We start from the raw sequence: 24,411 nt of genomic DNA, 5'->3' as shown, positions 1-24,411 counted from the left end.
TGCAACTCCTCAATTATCAGTGCAGGGCTAATGAGATTTCTTCCATTTGTGTTGGCATGTCAACTAGTGGTTCTCCTGTACTGCTCTTATTTTGGTCACCATTGTTGAGATTTTTAACAGTAGAGAAGAGAAGATTCAAAATCTTGTTTTTAAACTTAGGTTTAAAGCAAATTAATTATTTATCTACCATTGTTGAAGACAATATTGTTATCACCATATGTGATTAGAAAAAGCATATTTTAAAGCAGGCTTAGTGTATATGTGAAAAACATTTTTCAGTAAAGCTAAAAACATAAGTAGCATTTTAAATGTCTATGTAAATATAATCAAGACTTAATAAAGCTTTAAAGTTGGGTTTCTGTTTAACTTAAATGAGTCTATATAATTAAATTCAGTGAGTGGAAAGAAATAAAAGTAATATAAATATATAATAATCCTACCAATATTATATAGAGAGTTAGATCCTCCCTTATCCATGTGAAATTCAGCTTGAGAACTAGAAGTATGACTGTATTATCCAGATGTTCACAGATTTAAGTAGATAGAGGGAAATATTGGGTTTGAATTTTGACTCTCTTACTTCAGCTGCATAAACTTAACAATTTAACTATATCCAGCATTGCAATTTTTAGATATTTAGAAAAAATTAGTCTTTGTTATCTCAAAGTGTTGCAGTGAATCTTATAAAATATGCAATTTTTGTTGAAAATAGCTGATATTAAATTTTAAAACTCACCTATAAGTACTTATCTCTCACTCTTATGATATCATGTTACTAGCTTAAAAGGAGCCATTGATGGAAAATTTAAAACTCCAGTTAACAAACAAGGTATGTTACTACCACTACCAATACTAACAGGTCACTCTAAAAAACATGTGTATGGTGGTTCATACTCCAATATTGTTAATGATTTATAAAGTGCTAGCTGTACATGAATAAATATAGAAAGCATAAAGTTAGTAAATATATTTTAGAAATCTGAAATTTATGAATTTGATCTCTGTGTCTCTTCCTGTGTATAAACATATTCATTTAGAATTAAGCAACATACGCTCATTCCATGATGAACATAGTGAATTCTACTGTAGCTTTAAATCCATATGATTAACATGACCTGTTTTTTTGTGTTGTATAGAAACCTTTTTGTAATATTATTTTCATACATACCCACACACACATGCACACGCACACACACACATACATGCACGCGCACACACATTATATTTTAGGAGTAACGAAGTATATGACTTCCTTTGCAGGCTATCATTTTGTGTTGCTTTGAAAATAAAATTCACTAAACTCTTTAAAACATTAAATGTGGATTTTTTTATATTATTGTGATTTTTTTTATGCATGCACACAAAATGAACTCATTTCAGTAGTTGCTCTTGGCAGAGCAATACTCTAACTGCCCACTAAGTTCAATCCTGTTGTGGTGGAAACATTTGTTTTTTCTTTTTGGTACATCACTGGTTTGTGCCATGCTGTGAATTTCAATAGAAATACTAGTTCCAAATTTCCTTAATGGATTTTTCCTAGATTATCTGCATTTAGTTTTGAATGGTAAGTTTGTGTGCCAGCCTTTAAAATGAAATAAAAAGTAATAGATTATGGTTAGTTTTCAATAAATTGTTCTTGAAATAAAGTTGGCATAAGTAGAACTATACAAAAGAAAATAACTAAATAAAATACATAAAACTGTGCAAAGTAAGGTCCTTTTTCATAAAAGGAAATGCATAACTTTCACTTTTTTGTTTTTAAAATGTACATTGTTGGGTTCTGCTTTATTTTTCTTTATTATCTTTTACTTGTGTGATACATTCTTTTCTTAGGGACTCATTTTTGACTTCCACTGAAAAGGTACACCATCCATGCTACTTAATTTGAATATAAATGCTTGGATCTGCAATGCAACAAAATACATTATTGTTTTTTTTTAATTGGATATTTTATGTATTTATATTTCAGATGTTATCCCCCTTTCTCCTTTGCAACCCTCCAACTCCCAGAAACCCTTATACTGTCCCTGTTCCTGCTACTTCTATGAGGATGTTATTTTAAATAATTTTGGTAAAAAAACAGAAATAATTTACATGTAAGTATGAAGTTTTTTTATTATAATTTGACATCCAATAATGTTTATCCTACAATTCACAAGGTTTTAGGATACAAGAGTCAAATGTACTTAAATAACTACTACCAGGAATACTGAAGGAAAACAGAACTTTTATGTTTCTAAAGCTACATAATCTGTAAACACATTCAAATATTTGTCAGTAGACTCATAGTAGACTCACAGATCAAAGTATTTCTTACTGTTCATCAATGAAATGCTTCTTTGAAATGGACAGAGAATATTACAGAAAACTACAACCAATCAAAATGCAGTGTTGTATACTGTCTTCCCAGCTGAAACATCTACAACACAGCTTCTGCATATAAGACTCATAGATCAATCCCCAAGATGGGTGGAATGATTTAAGTAGAGCAGTAGGGAGTTTGCTGTGAGATTATGACTTCTAGAAATGTAAGAAACTATTTGTACCTGCACAAAATATCATCAAAATGACTCATAAGCATGAGTTGAACAATGGTAACACTGATAGACATACAAATGTAGATGACAAAGAGCTCATGAGGCCCCAATCTTAAAAAAAAAAAAAACTACAGAGAATTCACGAATGCTGGAACCTGGAAAAAGTCTAACAATTGGTTACGAATTACCATTACCCTAAATATGCAGATTTTATGTGTGTGTGTGTGTGTGTGTGTGTGTGTGTGTGTGTGAAACAACAATTAAATAAAAAAGGGGACATGAATTTTAAAAAGACCAGAAGAAGGATCAATACATAAAGGGTTTGAAAGGAGGAAAACAAAAGGAGAAATGGAACTATAATATCAAAATAGAAAAAAGCTATCTGGTTACATTTAAGCTTTAGAACTGTTTCAAATTATTCTAATTATTTGATAAACTACTGAGTTCTTGTCATTTTAAGTATTTTATATAAAAAATATATTATAGAAATTTCTACTTCTGTGCCAATAGAGAAAATTTGCATTGCATTTTTCTTTTTTTATAAGCTACCATAAACTATGAAAATAATTTAAAAGTACTTTCATGAATTGATTTAGAGAGGACACACACAGCAACTTTATTTTAGCCTCTTTGTATGGATATTTTCTAAGAAGGACATAGAAACACCTCAGTCAGTTCTTATATACAAGACAGAGCTCCAACTGGCAGAAACAGAGCATACCATATGAAGTTGACATTGAGTGACTTGTAGTGACCACTAATAATTCTAACATGATACAAAGTAAAAATCTAATGGTTTATAAAGTGATCTACTAAGATGTATGCTTGAGTAGTTATCACCACCATGATTAATTGTTACAGCATATTTGATCACACTGTGAACTTCAAGTTTGTGTTATTGTATTAGTCAGGGTTCTCTAGAGTCACAGAACTTACGGGTAATCTCTAGTAAGGGAATTTGTTGGATGACTTACAGTCTGTAGACCAACTCCCCAACAATGGTAGGCAGCAGCTGTGAATGGAAGTCCAAGGTCATAGCAGTTGCTCAGTCCCACAAGGCAAGCAGGTGAAGAAGAAAGGAATGTTCTTTCTTCCAATGTCCTTATGTAAGTCGCCAGCAGAAGGTGTGGCCCAGATTAAACCTGTGTGCCACCACTTCTGGATCTGGGACTTGCTTTGTCCCAGATGACCTTGAAATAAGAGATCTTCTTGTCTTAATCTCCTGGGATTCGTAGCCACTATGCCTCAAGATTTCCATGCCAAGATCCAGGTCAGAAACTTGTATCTCCCAGACTCAAGATCAGGATCACAGGTGAGTCTTCCAATTCTGGATTGTAGTTCATTCCAGATATATTCAAGGTGAAAACCAGGAATAGCAACTACAGTTATTTACTGGAGAAAGCTGATTTTAGTCATTGTGTGGCTTTACCTTAGCATGAACATTTAACTCAAGAGCTTTATGCTTGAATATTGTTAACAGGATTAAATGTAGTCAACCGGGGTCCAGGTTATTTGAGACTGCTGGGTCGCCCTCCTCCTCAACTTCTTCCAGCTTTTCCCACAGGAGTCACCAGCTTCTGTCCATTGGTTGGGTATAAATATCTACTGACTCTTTCACCTCCTTGTTGGGGTTTTTTGGAGGGCAGTCATCATAGGACCCTGTGTGTAAGCACACCTTAGAGTCAGTAATAGTGTCAGGCCTTGGGGCCTCTCCCTGAGCTGGATCCCAATTTGGGCCTGTCACTGGACCTCCTTTCTCTCAGTCTCTTCTCCAGTTTTGTATATTCAGGTTTTTTTCTTTAGACAGGAACAATTCTGGGCCAGAGTTTTTGACTGTAGGATGGTAACCCCATCCCTCTACTTGATGCCCTGTCTTTCTACTGGAGGTGGACTCTACAAGTTCCCTCTCCCCACTGTTGAGCACTGCATCTAAATGCCTTTGAGTTCTGAGAGTCTCTCATCTCCCTGGTCTCTGGTACATTCTAGAGGGTCCCCCCATGTCCCAGTTCCTGAGTTTCCTGTTTCCATTCAACCTACTGGCCCTTCGGGTTTTAGTCCTGTTACCCTCCCAATACCTGATCATGTTCCCATCTTCTCTTCCCTGTTGGCTTTCTCACTCAGGTCCCTCCCACTCTTTCCCTCTCCTGTGATTGCTTTCTTTTCCCTCCCAAGTGAGATTGAGCCATCCTCACAACCCTTCGGCTTGTTAGCCTTCTTCAGACACTGAGCCACCAGGCAGCATACACTAGCTGATATTAGGTCCCAACACATATACAGCAGAGGACTGCAAGGTCTGGGTTCAGTCAGAGAAGATAGAACTAACTGTCAGAGACTTGGGGCCCTAGGGAATGGGGAGATCTGGTAGGGTGGGGGACAGGGTGGGGACATCCTCTTGGAGATGTGAGGGTCAGGGGATGGTAGGAGAAGATGTTGGATTGGAACAGTGTGAAGGTGGCCTGGGAGGGAGGTAAAGTCTAGAGTGTAAAAATAGATTAAATAACAATTTAAAAAATTAAAGGATAAATAAATAAATAAGAATAACAGCCAAGCCCATCCTATCACACATATCATTTCTTCACTTTGCTCAGCCCATCCCTGTGGTTCAATCATTAATTAATTAATTTTATAAGCAAACTTTCATTGTTTCCTTCCAATACACAAATGTACTCCTAAAAGCTTGTGAACTCTTAAACATGACAGGTCATTCTTTGTATGTCTGTGTATATGGGTAGTAACTGGACATTGAACTCAGGATCTTACACATACTGAGCTTTAATAGTAAGCTATCTATAGCCATCTTTTTAATTTTTTTATTCTGAGAGGGTCTCATTAAGTTGTTCAAGCTGTCTTAGAACCTGTACTCCTACCTTGGATATCCAAATCTGGCCTAAGCCACGAGGTAGAGCCTGCTTTATATTTTGTATAATATATAAGGTAATAAAAAGAATGAGAATTCTTCAGAAGAAATGAAAGGATCTTTTAAACCCTCATTTTCTTTGTTAAGACCACACAGAATTATAGATGGAATCAATGTTGAAAATGATAGTGACTGTTGACTGAAGAACTAATAGGTTAACATTTTGGAGGCAGATGGAAACCTTGTGTAATGAAAATATCATAGAACCTGTGAAAATAACCCTAGCAAAGACTCTTAGTAGCAGAGGACACAGGGCCTGAACTGGCCATCTTCTATAATCATGCAAGGCCTCAAGAGTAGTGATTTGCACACCAACCCAGCTTCAAAACCTTCAATCTACAATTTGTCCTTCCTGCAGAGTGTCCAGGGACTAAAGCCTAGCAGAAACAGCATCAAAGAAACCAGAGTTCATCGAGCAATTTTTGGGAGCAGATTCAGATCCACAGCCAAACATTAACGGAGCTCAGGGAGTCCTGCTGAGGAGAGGTGGAAGGTTTGGATAAATGAGAGTTGTCAGGTAAATACCACAAGAAACAAGCTAATATAATTGACTGACTGGGACATGAGGGATTGAATGATCAAGGAACCTATGGGAATCTGACCTAGGTCATCCTCATATTTGTTATGATTGAGTAGCTTTGTGTTCTTGTAAAAATCCGACAGTGAAGCAGGGGCCGCCCTTGACACTTTTGCCTAGTTATGAGAGTTTTGCCTAGTTGTCCCCCTACTTGGTTGCCTTGTTCATCTTTGATGTGATGAGATGTGCCTAGTCTTAGTGCAGCTTGTTAAATTGTGTTTGGTTGATATCCCTGGGAGACTTGCTCTTTTCTGGAGGAAGGTATGGAGAGGAAGGGGTATCTGACAGACCTAATTTTAACTAATTAAAAGAGTAGTTGTTTAGATTCCCCCCCCCCTAAATATTTTCAACCAGAGGTCAAGATGAAAAGCAAGTAACCAGTTAGCAGGAAGGTAACATAGGATTGCTAAGCAAAACAAAGAATAAGAGGAAGTGAGGAGGAGAGATAGAGTGATGCACAGGAAGCAGAAGGAAAGGACATTCAGTTTGAAGAGACTTTTTGAAACTTTGTGAGAGAGGCCATACCTTCTGGGACATTACCCAAGAGGGAAGGTCAGCTGAATGTTTTCCATGGCTGTCTGAGCTAGCAGGCTTTCACCCCAGCATTTGGCTCCCATGTCTTGAGTGTTAAAATTGAACAACTGAGATTTTTGTTAATAGGGAACAGAGAATAAATAAAATTCAGTTGTAAAGAAGAATTCAAGACAATCAAGAGTAAGTAGTAGATAAAAAATAAATAGGATAAAGTTTAGAAAATAAATGTATGAAGAATTTATATCCCAAATTTTGGGATGCTCAATAATCATACATTGGACAACCATTCTTTCATCATTAAATAGAGAAAAAACATTAACATGTTAACTAAGGCTCATTTTTTTCTTTTTAAAATTTATATGTATGAATATTTGTCTTCATTTATGTGTGCCATGTGAGTACATGGTGTCCACAAAGGCCAAAAAAAAAAAAATGCTGGATTCTCAAGACCTTGAAATACAGAAGTTTGTAAGCTATGTCATAGAAAATATAATTTTATGGATGCAGGGAACCAAATTTAGGTGTTCTGCAAGAGTAGCAGGTAATCTTTACTAGTGAGCTGTTACTCCACCCCCAAATAGCTCATTTCAGTTAAACTGTAATCACTCTAAAATCATAGGTAAATGCAATGGAATAAAGTATCTATAACTTAATGAAAAATAGATTTTGATTAGGAGTGATAGACCATAGAGAATCTTTATGTATCATAGTGTTTGATTGAAGGTTCTCATGAGCCATAGATTACAAAGTCATGTGGGTAGATGAACCATAGGGAAAACCAACTGATAATTGTAGGTTTAGATTTTTCAAAACCTACTTTTAATAAAAGTTATCAAACATTTTACCCCCTTCTAGTCAACCATTCAAAGATAGGGGAGGAAAAATCATAAATAGGACAAAGGAATGTGTTTAGAAGTAGTTCTTTGGGGTCATTCGAATATCTATTGTTAGGATACCAGAAGTCCAGTTCAGTAGTGTCAGAAAACATGAATCAGAAACAGTTGTACAATTCATCAGAAACCTCCAGGCCTCCACTGTATCAACACCAGACAACAGGAGAGACCAAGACAAGCCTGAATGCCAATAGTTCTCTGGTGTTCTTCTCTCACAGAAGTGAAGATCAATGAAGCCAAAAGACCAACAAAGTGTTGCAAGGCTAGCTATACACGTGTGCTCTCATTGTCCATTGAGTCCTATTTATACTCTATCCAAACATCATATGTCATCCAACAGGTTTTGCCTAAGGAAAACACCAAGTGAGTCTGCCTCAAAAAGATACCACGTGAGTTTGCATCACTTGACACAACAATAAACTTCCTCTTCAGGTGGTCTTGTAGTCTCATAGATACAATATTTTCTAAACAATAGTCTATAGCCACTTTAACATCAAATTTCAAGTAAAATCTAAATTGTCATAAGTAATAAGTGCTTTTGTTAATAAAATTTCCCAAACCATAAGCATACTTTTGTGCAGTTTTTTAACCTTTTATTTTCTGGAAAGAAAAACAAAACTCAGTTTAAGAAGGTAGAATCTAAGCATGATCTGCAAAACAAGAAGAGGCTGGTCTGAGATGCTGTGAGCTAAATAGGCTTAAAGGTTTTGCGGTATAGAAGAGAAGAGGTCTTGACATAGGATATAAACTAGGAATCTACATGGTCTCTCTTTGCAGACCTGACAAACAAGATTAAAAGTAAACCACCAAAACTCCAAAACAAAATGAGCTCAATGGAACAGAGGCAACAAAACCTCAGGTTCTAGGTAGAGATGGTCACTGTTCTTGTCCCTACCAACTTTAGTGAGAAATATATTCTGAGCTCCACATAAGCTATGCTACAGATGGCCCCACCCATGCATGAGTACATATGAAGTAAATCTTCCAAAATCTCAAAAATAAATTGTCATTCAAATTTCAAGAGTACTTCCATCATAAAAGTATTTTGAAATTAAAAAAATGTAGTAGGAATTGAACTGAAAACATAGATAGCATTCCCATATTAATTGATAGATTTTGTCTAGAAAATATACTTATAAATTCTTAATACATTTAATAAAAATGACTGAAACATCACCATAAACGTGTATGTTCTAATCACAGATATTTTGTTTTCCCATCAAATTTTCTAAAGAATATGCAAATACTAAGTAGAGAAATGTTTTTCAAACAAATACCTACTAAGAGTTTTTCTAACAGTTTTTCTGCAAATAGAACACACTCTGGAAAGTAATGTTTTCTGAATACTAATAAGAAAGGTGTCTCTAGCCTTCTGACAAGATTTCATCTGGAGTGTAATGTGTGAAACACTCCAGAAATATTCCCCCAGGTACACAGATTATGCAGCAAATAAAATTTCCCTTCAAACTAAATGTGTTAGCAAATGGTGAAACATCAATAAGTAACATCTCCTGAAACCCGAATGGATTTCTTTGTGAAAGAGGAAAAGTTAGAATATCCAGACAATTGCCATGACAAAATAAAATCTTAGTATGAACATATTAGGCAAAATTCAAACAATGGCTTAACCTGAGGATTGAAGTTTAACAACAAATCCTCATGCACACTCTTGGTTGTTGCAACTGACACTCCTTCATTACTTTCCCAATTTTCTGTAACAAGCAATGTCATGAAATACACACCCCACCTAAAGTCCAATATGCTACTTTTTCATGTGTTTCTTCAGAAAATTCTTGAGGTGGACAGTTAACTATGGTAAGGGTCAATCTAATCAGAAAAACAAACAAAATATTAGTCTTGTTAAAAATAATTAGAAGAGAAAAATGATAAAAATAGAAATGAAGCAGATGTTCAAAACCACTAAAACTATATAAAGTAATATAAAAATATCAGTAAATAAAAATAGTGAGTTAACTTTTTTTAAATATCTTACACATGAAAATAATTTCTTGGAGTTACTTGATATTAAGTTGTGAAGGCTGAAGCTTCCTAAATATAACACAGAATAAAATGAGTTCACTGACTTCATTCTACAAACAAAAAATAAATAAATAATTCTTGCATTACTTTAGATAACATTTGAAGCTATCTGTCCAAACATCAAAGATTTAATTTGTGTGTATGAATCTATGTATGTTTGTACAAATACATAAAGACCAGAGTTAATTGACATCATCAGTCATTTCCACCTAATTGTTGATACCAAGCTATCTTAATAACCTTAAGTTCTCTTATTTTTAAATATTCCTTCTTTTTATTTAATTTTTTATTACACTCCAGATTTTATTCTCCTCCTGGTCCACCCTCTGTCAGTTATGAATCCCATACCTCTACCCCTGTGTCCATGAGGAAGTCCCCACCTCCACCCCATCCCACAAGATCTCTAAATTCCCTGGGGCCTCCAGTCTCTTGAAAGTTAAGTGCATCTTCTCTGACTGAGCCCAGTCCCAGAAGTCCTCTGCTGTATATGTATTGGGGGCCTCATATCAGCTGGTATATGCTGCCTGGTTGATGGCCCAGTGCCTGAGAGATCCCAGGGGTCCAGGTTAATTGAGACTGCTGGTCCTCTTTCAGGGTTGCTCTCCTCCTCAGCTTCTTCCAGCTTTCTCCTAATTCAACCACAAGGGTCAGCAGCTTCTGAACATTGATTGGTGCAAATATCTGCATCTGACTCTTTGAGCTGCTTGTTGGGTCTTTCAGAGGGCAGTGATGATAAGTCCCTTTTTGAGAGCAATCCGTAGCCTCAGTAATAGTGTCAGGCCTAGGGACACTCTCTTGAGCTGGATCCAAGGAATATCAGCCAAACATGGCATACTGAGTTTAAAACAAACAAACACCCCCCAAAACTAGACATCTCCATTCTAACTAAGGCTGTATGAGGCAACCCTTTAGGAAGGCTCCCAAAAGCAGATAAAAGAATAGGAGACAGATGCTGCTTCCTTTGTTAAGGGTCACACAAAATATCTCTGAAAGTTTTAGATGGTGTGTTGCTTTTCCACTTTAGGGTTTGTGATCTCTTTTAAATTCTCATTTTACATTTTGAGCATGGTAATGTGAGTATTAAGCTTATGTCATAATCCTAATGAAACCATATACACTTCATTTCACTTTCACAGGCTTTAGGAAAATTTGACAAAGGACATTTTTTTTTGCCTGAAGAATAACTTATGCTTTATTTATATAAGTCACTAGACATTAGTGTTTTAACTTAGTGTACGGTTAAGGTTTTAGTGTATACTGGATGAAATGAATGTGTTTTGGGAGGAAAATGAGTGGCATACAGTATTTAAATATTCTTTCCAAATTTTCTGTTGAAAACTACTTCAACAGAGAATACAAGTAGGAGCTGATTAGAATATTCTGGCTTTGTTTAGGAGATGGATCAATTCCTTTATCAGGAATAGTTTTATCATAGGAGCCACGTTACTGTAAATGTTGTACTTCTTGTCTGAAGTCTATTACCCTTTACGCTCCATGAGATGATGGTGTAACACAGAAGCAAAAAGCACTAGCCAGATGCCAGCAACTTGTTACTATAACCCTGGGCCACCACAGTAACAAAGAAACTGATTTCTGTCTTTCATGTACCACATGAAAAGGAGAATTTTGATTTAGTAGCACCTGTAAATGAAGGCAGACCATGTGCTTCCATGCATTCTAGTCTTATATTTTAGAATATTCTTGTTTCTGTTTTTGTTTTGGCTGTATTGTTTTATGTTACTACTGGAACACTTTCCAATAGTTTAAGGACTACAGTTTACTTTTCTTCTTATTTTATCTTGTTGAAATATTAGTATAGGTTGATCCTGAAGAGCAAATTCCAGTCCAAGTCTATGCTGGGCACAAACCCTACCTTTGAGCCACATCCTAAGGTATACTTATGTCTTTTGAAAATTTTTCAGTTCTCCTGTCGTACTCCCCAAAACATAGATGAATGAATACCTGAATTCTTTCTTCATTTTATTTTTGAGATAATAATACATTTAAAACACTTCTCCATTCTCTTTTTTCCCACCAAATCTTTCCATATACCATCCTTTTTATCTTATAAATGAATAGCCTGCTTTTTTTTTTACTAATTATTATTGTATGCATATATGTATAAACATATAGTCATAAATATAACTTCTCAGTCAGTATAATGTAAATAAATCTGTTACTTTTATGTATGTTTTTAGTACTTATCACTTGGACAACCAATTGCAACCCTCTTTCTTAGGATAACCTTTCCTATTCCCGGCTCTTCTCAGCTGCCTGTAGGGTTGCATAGGGTCGAGGCCTCAAGGGCTTCCCCCGTTACCTTGGCATTTTCATTGTTCAGTTCACATTTGGGCAGGTATAGTGGTGAGACCTTATGTTAGAGCTTCTGATATTACCAGGAGATATGCCCTAACATTAAAATCTTTGATCATCTAGCTGTTTACACTGTTTGACCCTCTTATTCCCTGAGCTTTTCTGTGAAGGACTGCTTTGTAGATGTATCCATTATGACTGTGTTCCACAGCCTTGTGTTTAGATTGTTGTAGTTTCCTGTAGGCATCTTTGTCTGTTGATAAGAGAAGTATGCATGAATATGGGTAAAGGCTATATTTAAACTATGTATAAAAACTAATGTTTATAAATGGTTGTTAAAAATTATGCTAGTTTAGTAAATTAGTGGTTGTAGATTCACCACCAATCAATGTGACTTCACTAGAAGTGAGTAGTAAGCTAGGTTCCCAATACGAGACCTAGTTTTCCTCTGGTTGTGCAGGTTCCAATTCCAACTTGTGCTATTGGCTGTCACCAAGGCATGTGTTCTCCTACTGTATCCTTAGCCTATCATGATATTCTCCTTGTTTTTGTTTTAGTTTTTTGTTTTTTCAAGACAGGGTTTCTCTGAATAGCCCTGACTTTCCTGGAACTCACTCTGTAGACCAGACTGGCGTGAACTCAGAAATCCATCTGGCTCTGTCTCCCAAGTGCTGGGATTAAAGGTGTGTGCCACCACTGCCCAGCTTAAAATTTTTGTTTTTGTTTTGATATTCTTCTTGTTGATGTGGTTCATAAGACCCATGGCTAGGTAGGACTCTTGTTTGACTTCCTCCTTTGAAAGCTTGCATGTGCTTTTTGGTACCATTAAAACTAGTCCTGAGAGAGGGGTAGTTCTACTTCAGGAACCTCTGAGTGCTGCTTCTGAAGTGTATGTGTCTTAAGTAATATTGACTTATCTTCCACTTCCTTGGGGCTAAAAAGGAGGCAATAACAATAGGCTATATCTTTTGAAGTCTCTTGTTAGTTCTACATAGTAGCTGAGATCACAAGTCATTGTACACACATCTCTCTTCCCTATTAAAAATCATAAGTAGGCTGTCACACTTCAGTTGTCTTAGACACTCATTGTTTATTCTTTTTCTTAGTTTCATATTATATAATGTCTATAAAACATATATTCATATATGTGTGTATGTTTTAATGCATGGTATCATTAACATTTACTTTAAAATACACTGGATGCATGAGGCTCTAATTAGTATTTCCAGTTTAAGTCATGTCTTACCTAGGGGAAGTGTGACCAATTTCAATGGATAGAGATTTCACTTCAAGTAGTTGTTACTGCTCAAAGGTGAGCATCAATATGCATTTATTTCCCGTTATCTTGACACAAAGAGTCAACACCTTCACCTTAAGAGCAATGTAATCTGAGGATAGAATACGCTTTAACATAAGCCTTGGGCAGACATCAGTTTTACAGAGGAGGCACATGAAGTGACAAAAGTGTTGGACTGAGTTATTACAGCCTGAGGAGCCTCATTAACAGGTGCTATACAGTCATATCTGCCATGGTCTTCTATGGTTGATGACTGATTAATGAAAATCCATGGATAATAGTGACTCTTCTCTAGACATACTATGGTAGCTTAGCATACTAGGTCTGTTTCCTCTGACTGTAAATTTAGTTTACAGTAAGTTGATTTTTTTGCCTTCAGATTGTTTCTGGTAGCATGATGATTACAATTCCTAACTCCATAGGCAAAATAAAAAGAGATTTTTTTTTGTATTATCCCCAACAACCTCTGTGATTTATCAGGGTAGATCAGCTGAGGCATTCTCCATAGAATAAGCAATGTCTCTGCCATAAAACTGTAATTCAGAAAGACCTAAAGATGATTTTTTTAAAGATATCACACCCATATATGAGAGAGTGAGTGGTTGTAAGATAGCAAATAGAAACATGAACCACACTGATGCTGACATGTTCTACATACTCTATAATTACTGTATTGTTTAAAACAAGACAGGCCACTGGTGGAGGTATGCTACACAAACCAAAGGTAGACTCCAGGTCAATTTTTCAGAGTACTTTAATTGAAAACAACAGCAGACTTACCCTACTCGGCAACATTTTTCTTATTTTCCTGGTTCCATGAGGGATTATACAGACATTATTCAGTAGTTGATCTGCCTTGTCTAGCCTTAGTGGGAGTATCTAGTCTCATAGAGACTTGATATGACAGGGTATGGGACAGCTAGGGGACACCCAATGCTCAGCAGAGAAGGGAAGAGGGGATGGGGAAGAATCATGGGAGGAAGTGACTGGGAGGTGTACAGTGAGGAGGATGTAAAGTAAATCGAAAAAAATCACTCCTTTAGACACTGGGTAAATATATTTTATGATCTTAGATGCTTAGAAAATTTGTGAGGTAGACTTCACATGCTACCAAGTTAATTAAACATTAAAATAACAAGTTAGATTTATCAAAATAATACATTAGTGCTATTAATTGGAAGTAAAATAACAATGCTAACTTACTTAGTAATATCTTCTTTTACCTGAGAATGCCTGTAAAAATAAAAGAATCTTGTTATTCATATTTTGTGACTTACTGTAGAGAAAGATTTGACTGGGATGAAAACCTCTGCAGGGTGATCTATTGAGCCTGCCTCCAAGTCCAGCTGCATGTGTGCTTATAGAACAGGAGATTTAAGAAAACAATGTGGGCAAAAGCTACTGGTTTTCTTTCCATGGTTTCTTTTTATATAGATTTTTTTTTTAATCTTGGAAAAACATTTGTAGCCCTGATGCCTGCAGAAGTGATGTTTGAATGTATTCTGCAAAACTTGCAAAGCTTGTAGCTCATAAAATATTCCTGAAGTTGGCAAGTTTCATGAGATGAAAGGTTCACACGGCTCTAACAAGGAACTGAAAAGACGACTGGAATAACAGGCACAGCACAGCAGTTTAAAGCCTCATCTGGATACTAGGCTGCATTTGGGATTCTTATCATTGACCAGAGAAGATAATACACCCATCCAACTCTTCCTCCAGTGCTGTGTCTACTTAAAATCTCTAACTAAATTATAATTAAAAAAACAAAGCTCTTTACTTTCATCCTTTTCTTTACATTCCCTTTAAGGAATTTAAAATGTCCTCATGAGGAGTATTTTCACATTTATATTTAACTTCTTTGCTCTAGCTTGCAAAATAGGTCTCTGGTTTCTGCCAGCACTTGTAACCAAGGAGAATGATTACCACATGAAGGTGTCACTGATTGGTTGGAATTGAAAGCTGCACAGATTGACTAGCAGGACCAAACAATCTCTCTGCTCTCTAATCTCTGTTGCTTCTGCCACATACCATCAGAGAACAATCATGTCAGATGTGACTGACAACATAGCTAACAAGAAATATCACTGACAATGTATCATGAATGTTTGTTGAAATACAAATATTATGCATACATTTATTATATAAAGTCAATGAATAGTATTATCTCTAACTTGTACATTTGGACATGTGAATTTTTTGTCTTTATTTTCTGAAATAAAAATATAATTATACCATTCTTCCCTTTCCCTTTCTTCTGTCAAACCGCACCCCTGTACTTGTCAACACTTGCTGTCTCTAAGTTACTTGGCTTCTTTTCCTTTATTTATGTATGTGTGTGTGTATTCATAAATATACAAATACAACATGCTTAGGCCTTATAATGTTACTTGTATGTATACGATTCCAGAGCAGACAGCCTAGTTTGGTATATGATCAACAATCATGTGGTTTTGTTCTGTGAGCACACTGCCTCTCCTGATCTTAGCATTTTCTAGTTGTTTATCATTCTTTTTCAGTAGATAGGAACCTGTATGATTCTCTGTGGTGGTTTGTATATGCTTGGCCTGGGGAGTGGCACTATTTGAAGGTGTGGCCTTGTTGGAGTAGTTGTGGCCTTGTTAAAGTAGGTGTGCCTCTAAGAATTTTCACTTTAATGCCCTTCTAGCTGTCTAGAAATCATATTTCTCTTAGCAGCCTCCAGATGAAGATGTAGAACTCTCAGCTCCTCCTGCAATATGCCTACCTTGATGCTACCATGCTCCCACAATGATGATAATGGACTAAACTCTTGAACCTGTAAGCCAGCTGCAATTAAATTTTGTCCTTCTAAAAAGATGTCTTGGTCATGGTATCTGTTTGTAGCAATAAAACCCTAGCTAAGACATTCCTCAGCTTCCACTTTAAGATGTCTATTTGAGTTACCATTTTTCTTTTCTTGTTTAGGCAGCCATGTTGTTCATAGTTTATTTTTTTTGACATGTCTAGGAAAATCAACCACACAATAGAGTTCCTGTTCCTCTGGCTCTTATAATTTTTCACCATTTTCCAGAATATAACCAAGTCTTCATTGGAGATATACCAGTTTTAGAACGGAACAAAGAATATAGACACAATGAAATAGTACTCGGCTAAAAACAAAATTAAAATCACAAAATTTATAAGCAAATGAACAGACCTAGAAAAGTTTATATTGAGTAAGGTAAACCAAACCCAAAAAAACAAATAGCCCATGTTCTCTTTGCATTTTGATCAATTGTGGTTTTCTGTAATTATCTCCATCTGTTGTACACAAATTTATTTGATGAAGAGTGAGAGTCACACATTTCTGTGTGTATAAGGATAAATATTTATAAAACACCTAGTAATCATTCTGGTTTAGTAGGTGGTAGTAGGAGATTCTCTTCTAATCCATGATCTCATTATGCCTTCCAGTACTAGCCATGGTTTTCCTCTTACAAAGCAGGCCTTAATTACAATGAGAGAACTGTTGGTTACTACTAAGGTGTGTATGTACCACAAAGTGAAGTTCACAGGTGTCCTAGCTGTTTAGGACTGTTTATTGCTTCCATCATGACATCAGCTTCTGGTACCCTAAAAGTTAGTTCTTAGGAAGGAGGATTTCAGGTGAAATAAAGCTCAAGGATCCATGGGTCCTATGCCTGAAAGACATTATGGTATTTTCAATAATCAAAACTTACCTTGAAGATATAAAAGACAACCAGGGTGACAGCAAAAGCTAATAATATTTTTGTAGTGTCTTGGGCTGCCCTGGCTAACATCTTGAAGAGGAGCTTTTGGAGGCTATTGATTTGATTTTGTTGAGTAGTCTACAAATCTTGTGGGGAGCTTTGTTGGGCCAGATAGTAAATTTTATTTAAACTATATAGTATTTGTGTATACAGTGATTTAGGTGCATTATAGGTGAGATATTAATCCATACCATCCACACAAAATGTAAACAGAAATAAACTAGAGATAAATTATACCACAAACTAAATGAGAGATCTACATGATATCCTATCCAGTCATTAAGGAATTGATATTCTTCTCAGGAGCCAGTGAGATTTTCTTCAAAATTGATCATATAGTAGATAATAAACAAAGCCTTATAAACATAGGAAAATTGAAATAATATTTAGCCTTGTGTCTGACCAATATGTTATAAACCTTAAATCGATAGGAAACTACACAAAATACATAAATACTTAGATACAAAACAACATGCATATGTATAAAAATGGACAAAGAAGAAACAAAAACAAAATTTAAACAAAATGATAGAACTAAATGAAAATAAAAACACAATTTACCCAAATATATGGACTAAAATAAAAGTAGCCCTATCAGAAAGATTACAGGACTGAGTACTTTAAAAAACTGAGACATTAAAATTTATAATTTAATAATTACCTGAAGGCCTTAGAAAACAGCTTCAAACACCTCGAAGTAAGACATCTTCAACTCATAGCTGTATGTGAGGATTGCTTTGTTTGGGTAGATGGCTATTTTTTAATCACATTAATACAACTGATCTATGAGCACGGGAGATCTTTCCATTTTCTGATATCTTCTTCAATTTATTTTTTTTAATGTCTTAAACTTTTTCCTTTTCTTGGTTAAAGTGAAACCAAGATATTTCATATTTTCTGAGCCTGTTGTGAAAGGCATTGTTTCCATGATTTCCTTCTCAGTCCATTTGTCATTTGTATGCAGAAGGTCTACTGATTTTGTGAGTTAATTCTGCTACTTTGCTGAAAGAGTTTATCACTTGTAGCAGTTTCTTGGCAGTGTTTTTTAGGGTTACTTGAATATACTGCCATATAACCAGCTAATAAAGATACTTTGACTTTTACCATTTCAATTTGTACCTCCTTGATCTAATTTAATTGCCTTATCTCACCAACTATGTGGTTATAAAGGGACTGAACAGCCTTTTTTAAGAATTTTAAGATTTTTGTGCAATTGCTTTGAGTTTCTCTGAATTCATGGTTGATATCTACTATGTACTTGCTGTAAACTCCTTTAACTATATTGAGCTATATTCTTTATATATCGAATTTCTCCAGGACTTTTATTATTAATGGGTGTTAGACCTTGTCAAAGACCTTTTCTGCCTGAAATGAGATGATCATATGCTTTTTGTCTCCCAATTTGTATATACTCTGAATTGTGTTTGCTTTACATATGATGAACTAAGTATCCCTGCATTTCTGAGATGAAACCTTTTTGATTGTAGCAAATAATATTGATATGATATTGGCTTTAGTTTGTACCTTTTTATTGAGAATTTATCTATTAGTAGCTATCTTTCGTCTAATTTCTCTATATTCAATTTGTTGCATAATTATGTTTCTTTCTTTGGTCTCTGTGTGGTATAGGTATCAAGGAAATGGATGCCTTTTAAAATGAACTGGCCAATGTTACTTCTGTTTTTATTTTGTATGGCAGAATATTGTGGTAAAGTCGTCTGGCCCTGATCTGTTATTGTTGCTTTTTGATTTTGTTGTTGTTGAAAGAATTTTAGTGACGACTGCCACTCCACTAGGAATTATAGGTCTGTTTAAGTTGCTTACTTGATTTAATTAAATTGGTGGATATATGTATTAAGAAGTATTTATTTCTTGTAGAATTTTTTTTACTTTGTTATAGTACAGAATTTTAAATTATGTCCTTATTGTTGTCTATATTCTTATGTTTCTCTTTACATCTCCAATTTTGTTAATTTGGAGCGCCTCTTTTCGCTATTTACTTACTTTGGATAAAGGTTTGTCAATCTTATTTATTTTGCCAAAGAACCAACTCTTTTTTAATTTATTCTTCAACAAAATTTTAATACAATTTGTCATAGATCTTGGTAGGGAAACTTTCTCCTTCATATGGAAATACAACCCTAAAATGCTTCTACATAATGATGTCTGAGTTTGAGACCAACCTAGTCTACAGAGTAAGTTCCAGCACAGGAAGAGCTACACAGAATAACTTTGTCTTTAGACAGACAGACAGACAGACAGACAGATAGATAGATAGATAGAGGAACTTCTGGAGGTATTTCCATCTCCAACTTGAAGTAATATTACAGTAAAAACAGCAAACAGCATCTTATTAGGATAAACACAGACATATTGATCAATGGAATCACATTGAAGAGCTATATGTAAGTGTATATGCTTCTGGACACCTGAGTTTTTTATAGCAAAGCCAAAAATATGCACTGGTAAAGACAGCATCTTCAATAAATTTGGCTAGTCAAATTTGGATGGCTTCATGTAGAAGAATCCAAATTGATCTGTACTTTTCAACTTACACAAAAGTAGTACCAAATTCATCAAAAACCAGATACACAAAATCTGATAGAAGAAAAAGTATGAGGCTTTCACTGGGGAAACAAACTACTCTTATCTGTAGGCTGTATGAGGAAACATCCCACTCTCATAGGTAGGCTGTACAGGGCAACAAACCATTCTTATTAGTAGGTTGTATACCCAGCAGTAGATGGACAACCAAAACTAGTTCAGTGGTGTCCTTGAAGGTTCTTAGCCTCATTATGTTAAGACAAGGCTGGTTTAAATGCTTACATTTTTATATATTCATATTTTCATTTACTTTGGTTTATTTCCCCTGCTTTCCCTTTATGTTATATGTCTTTTGTATATTTTTATGACTTCTGTTTTTGTGTTTTTATGGGAATTCTGAGTGTGTAAACAAGTGGGTCTTTTAGTCTGTATCTTTCTCTTGGTCTCTTTTCCTTCTGCTTATTCATTTTATCTCATTGTGATATGGTTTTGTTTTGTTTTATTTTATATTATATCATATTTTATTATAATTCCTTAGCAATCAGTTTGTTTCTTGTTTCCCTTTTTTTTTTTGTAGATGCTTTTTAGAAGCCTTTTGTCTTTTAAGGAGAGAGAAATAGTATGGATCTAGATCAGCGGAGATGTTTGGAGGAAGCAGGAGCTGAAGAGGAAGTAGTTACCATAATCAGGATGCATTACAAGAGAAAACGTGTTTTTTTAAATTTATTTATCAAAATAAAAGATAAACAAGAAAAACAAAATCAAGGCTGAAATGAGTGAAATTGAAATTTTTAAAAATTAAAACAGAATGAATTAAAACAGATGTTTTTGGGAAAGATTGGTTTATTGACAACTTTTTGCCATGTTAGGCGAGGGAAATAGGAAGAATACTCAAACTAAAATAAAGCAAAAGAAATTAGAAAAACTCATCATGAGAAACACTGAAAAAATCTGGTAATTTCAAAGACATACTTGAAAATTCTACATTCCATCACACATAATATCTAAAAGAAATAACTCAACTTATAGGTGCATATGACCTACCAAAGTTATATACAGATAAATTAAACAATTTTAAAAGACTCATAATAAACAAAGAACTAGAAGCACTACTTAAGTTTTTACGTTAAAAAAAAAGCCCAGTGTTAGATATACTTAAGAAGGAATTCCATCAGACCTTCAAATTCCTAATACCAGTAATGCCCAAATTATTCTATAAAGGAGAAAAAGAGGGACACTTCTAAGCTCTTTTTACAGAGCCAGTATTAACTTGATATCATAACTGGAAACAGAAGACCAACAGAAGATAACTATTAGACAAACTTGCTCAGAAACATAGAAGAAAAATTCACAGCAGAACATTTGAAAATCAAATCAAGTACATGTCAAAACGATCATTTCATAATAAAATCATCTTTATCCCATGGATGTAGAAATAGTTCAACACATATAAATCAAAAAATACAAGCCAGAATATAGACTCAGGGACAGAAACCACAGAGCCATCTCAATAGCTTCAGAAAAGGCCTTTGATAAAACCCAACACTTCATCATAATAAGCATCCTGAAATAAATCTAGGAATGCAGAGGAAATTCTTCAATATAATAATAATTATTACTATTATTATAAAATAATAACATAATAAATATAAAATAATTATTATTATTATAAAATGTTATAAGTTTGTATCCAATATTATGCTAAAGAGAGAAAACTATAACAAATATCACCAAAATCAAAAAGGAGGTATAATGGATGAACACTCTGTCCCCTTCTGTTCAATATAATGCTGGAAAACAACAAAAACTATAAGACAAACAGGGAGATAAAGTGGATACAAACATGAAAAGAAAGACTTATGATATCCTTATTTGCAGATGATATGAATATGTACAAAAGAATCCATCACAAAACATTACAGCTGATTAACACATCCAGTAATGTAGCAAGCTACAAAATTTATAACAATAACAAAGACCAAGCAACCAAACAAACAAACAAACTAAAAGCATCAGCAGCCTTCCTAAACAAGAGCCGTACCAAGAAAAAAATCAGGAGAAAATATCAATTCAGAAAAACATCAGAAAGTAAGTATCTTGTAAAAAATCTACCCAAGACAGTGAAAGAGCGACACAAAGAAAACTTTAGAATTCTGAAAGCTACCCATGCTCAAATAAATAGTCTTCCTCCCCTCACCCCTGGAAAACAGGTACCACTGCAGCTACTACAGAGAATATGATGGTGGGGTAAGAAAAGAGGAGAGGTAGAGGAAGCATTTGAGAGAATAAAATGGGCTATTGAATAGATTGAAACTCATATGCATATGGAATTGTCAAAAAATAAGAAAAAAATTAGAACACATCTCATGCTTTGCAAATCTTTATTTTTTTTTTTTTTGGTTTTTCCTTTTTTTTAAGCTCTGACATTTTATTAGATTAAATAGATGAAAAAATATTGTCCAATTGCTCTAAAATATTCTTTTTTTTCCCCAATCTGTTTTTGTACCATTTTAATTACATGCAAGTATTAAGGTCAGTTCTAGGTTGAGGACCTAGCAATATAATAGATGCAAATAGTCAAGGAACAAACAAAACAATAAACACAAATAGTCAAAGAACAAGCAAGGCAATAAACAAAGTCTCATGATCTCTTCTGTGATCACTGTTTTTAAGAGCTTATAAAAATAACCAAAATATTTGAGCCAACTTCCCTGTCCTAGTCCAAAGTTATTTTCATGCCTGAAGCCTACTTCTTTGTTCTAGCCTAAGATTTAGATTCCTGCCTGAAATTACTTCTTTGTTCTAGGCTAATGTCAGATACTTGTCTGAAACCTATTTTCTTGTCCTTGACCAATGTCAGATTCTTGCCAAACAGCCCATTTCCTTGTCCTTGGCCAATGTCAAATTCCTGCCAAGCAGCCCCAAAAGCTGTCCACATCTCCCCTTTTATATTTCATAAATAAGACTGAGTCTGTATTAGGTCATACTGAAAAGAATACCTTCCTTACCAGTCATGGAATATGCATTATCAAAAGCAATGCACTTCTGTCTTAGGTTGGTAAGGCTCTGTGCAGCATTTTATCTGTCCTTGGCTTGCCAGCCTGTTAGATTAATGACTGTGTCTGGGGGCTTCATTTTCAGTTCCAAGCCATGTACTTTGGCTGCCAACATGTTGATGTTGTTAAAGACAAATATTAAGATGATGGGCAGGAATAAAAGTATTCCCAGAACAAAAAGAGCTAACATGATCAAGTGATATATGCCATTCTTGAAGCTGACTAAAATGGAAATACTGACCTCAGGACATGAATAATTTTATCAGCAGTATCTGCAACATCAAAGCTCAGCAGAACAGCATTCTTAGAATTCATAATCTCACTATGCAAAGTTAAAACATCCAGAGAGGTGTTAGAATTATGCCAAGTACCCAGCAAGAGTCTTTACCCTTTTTTTTTAAGTTATAATGACTATCATTGTAAATTTTAGAAGTACCACAGCTCTATTGGTATTTGGCATGACACTTGAGATGGCTCCTTACTCTTAAACTCTGAACCTCCATGGGGAATTTTTAAAATTTCTGACCAATTCCTTATTTAATTTTTCCTTAACATTCTTAAAGATATACAGGAGAGAGGGAAAATAATCACCTGAACATCAAAGGAATGGCCATGTGTTTTTAGACAGGTCTTCAGGCCATCTGCCAAACTCAACCTCTTAGTCAGACAAAACATCTCTGTGACCAGGATAACACAGACAAAGCTATAGCACTTCTTACTCATATCTGAGCGTAAACACAACAAAATGCTCACCCAATATGATGTAACAGAGGTTAATCAAGAATCTTCCTAGCTAGTATGTGATAGTCATTTATTGGCATCAATAGAAGTCACAATGTGCTCTATTACCAACATATATAAGATTTTGGAACACATGCTTTGTCAAACTCAAATGAGAATACTGGGATGGAAGTATTTCAGTATGTGTAGGGGCAGGGAGATTAGGCAGAAGAAAGATTGAATAAACTCAAGCAAAGCCAGGTATATACAAAAATGCTATAAAGACAACTGCTACATGGAATGTAAAAGCGAAATAAGTTTCCAAAACACTTAGTCTTTGAATTACTTTCTCTTAGTGACAGCAGATTATGCATTACAAAATCATTTTTCTAAAAATTCAACCCAAACATAAATATACAGTGAGTTTTACAACAATACTTTCTAAATCCTCTCTATTGTTCCCATTGAATAAAGAGACCTTTAGCCTTCTCTCCCTCCCCTTCCCCCCCTCTCTCTGTGTGTGTGTGTGTGTGTGTGTGTGTGTGTGTGTGTGTGTGTGTGTTTGTGAAATAGTAAGCTTGATTACTTTCCTGTTGGGTTCTACTGTAGGATATGGAAAAAGTTTAAGAAGTCAATTGCCAGCACATCAAGATGTGAATGACATGGAAGAGAACTTGACATAAAATCCTGGAATAAGATAGTACATGAAGGTAGAGAATCTAGGAAACAGATGCCAAATTGGTCTGCCCTTAGAATTTTATAGTTTCACTCCAGAGAATATTGTAACTTATTGATTATATTATCTAATTCAATAAAAGTATGGAGACTAGCAACACAAAAGCTGTTTCTGTATACTCTGTTTAAATTACAATTAAGTTTCCAGCTGGAGATTTCCAGAATATAGTAGAATTCTTATAGAGATGGCATTTGCCTGGCTCCATTTTAGAGCTCCTTAGCAATATCACCTTATAGCAACAGCTGTTCAGAGCACTGAGATTGTATTTTTTTCTTCTTCTACTGCTTGACATGTTGAAAAACTGTAAAATGTTTTCAGTTCATTTCAGGTTCAGGTGTGCCTAGGAGCAAATATCTTCATGTAGGCAGAAGAGTAGGTACTAAGATTGCAAAACACAGACTCTAAAACTAAATGCAAATTGCTGTTGGCTGGAAACCCCAACTGGGACTTTATTGCCAAACATAAGACATTAGAAGATCAGAGAGAAATAAGCCAGAG

This window comes from Grammomys surdaster, unplaced genomic scaffold (genome assembly GCF_004785775.1).
Source record: "Grammomys surdaster isolate TR1022 unplaced genomic scaffold, NIH_TR_1.0 165, whole genome shotgun sequence".
Classification (NCBI taxonomy): Eukaryota; Metazoa; Chordata; class Mammalia; order Rodentia; family Muridae; genus Grammomys; species Grammomys surdaster.
This window is presented reverse-complemented; position numbering follows the sequence as displayed.